This window comes from Tupaia chinensis, unplaced genomic scaffold (assembly GCF_000334495.1).
Source record: "Tupaia chinensis unplaced genomic scaffold, TupChi_1.0 Scaffold000347_1, whole genome shotgun sequence".
Classification (NCBI taxonomy): domain Eukaryota; kingdom Metazoa; phylum Chordata; class Mammalia; order Scandentia; family Tupaiidae; genus Tupaia; species Tupaia belangeri.
In genome coordinates, this window is record NW_006159841.1 from 15,925 (window position 1) to 16,859 (window position 935).

The 935-nt window shown below is 62.6% G+C and overlaps 1 pseudogene; it reads right to left on the bottom strand.

Annotated features, from left to right (window-relative positions):
- Positions 1–328: 328 nt before the first annotated feature.
- LOC102482517 (glutathione-specific gamma-glutamylcyclotransferase 1-like) overlaps positions 329–935 on the bottom strand; it is a 1,812-nt pseudogene continuing 1,205 nt past the window's right edge.

Genomic DNA, 935 nt, shown 5'->3' on the forward strand with positions numbered 1-935 from the left:
GTGGGCAGGTGGTCCTTCCGGGGCTAGAGAGTGGCTGGTCTGGGCAGGTAGATGATCAGGGTTCTTGGAGGCTCCCTGGGGAGGTAGAGGCCTGGTGGTTGAGTTAGTAGCAGCACTGGGGGAAATCTGGTCAGAGCGTGGGATGGGGCCACGGCTCAGCAGGGCCCCCCCACCCCGCAAAGCACACCAACATGGTGTAATAAAGTTTCAAGTAGTCGGTCAGTTCAGTGTCAAGTAGCAGAGCTGGAGGCTGGTGGAGGGGCAGGGGCTGGGAGGAGAGGCCCAGCCGCCCTGCCCTCCACCCCCAGGGGCTCCAGCTGCGCCCAGCCCATCCTGTACTAGAGCGGGTATCTGGCCGGAAGTCGGCATGGGCACTGCCTGCAGGAGCTCAGCCCCTCAGACCAATGCCAGAGCCTGCTCAGTGGGGCAGAAGCAGGGCAGCATGGTGCCCACAGCGTCTACAATAGCTGCCAGGTGCTCGTCTTGTGCCTGGGGCCCGCAGAGCTGCAGGAAGCCGGCCAGGCGTGGCAGGTGCTCCAGACTGTGGCCAGAGAAGGACAGGGTCTGTGTCACGATGGCCTCCTCTGGTGCGGGACCCAGACAGCCAGGGTTCTGTGGGGTGGCCACATAGGCCAGCGCCTTGAGTGGTTGGTCAGGGCGATCTCGAGGGTAGGAGGTGACCTCCTTGGTGTCATCGCTGCCAAGTACCGCCTCTCGCACCTTCAGGAATTTCAGAGCCTCGTCACCTCCTCGCCTCGGACCTGGTATGCCACACCCCAAGTGCAGCCCTAGGAAGAAACAGGGACACCTGGGGTCTGTCACCACAGCGCCATGCTGGTCCCTCCTCCATCGCAGGATGAAATCCCACCCCAGGATTATGCTGTGTAAGTGACCCAGGCGATTGGCTGACGAGCCATGAAGCAGCAGCACGATTC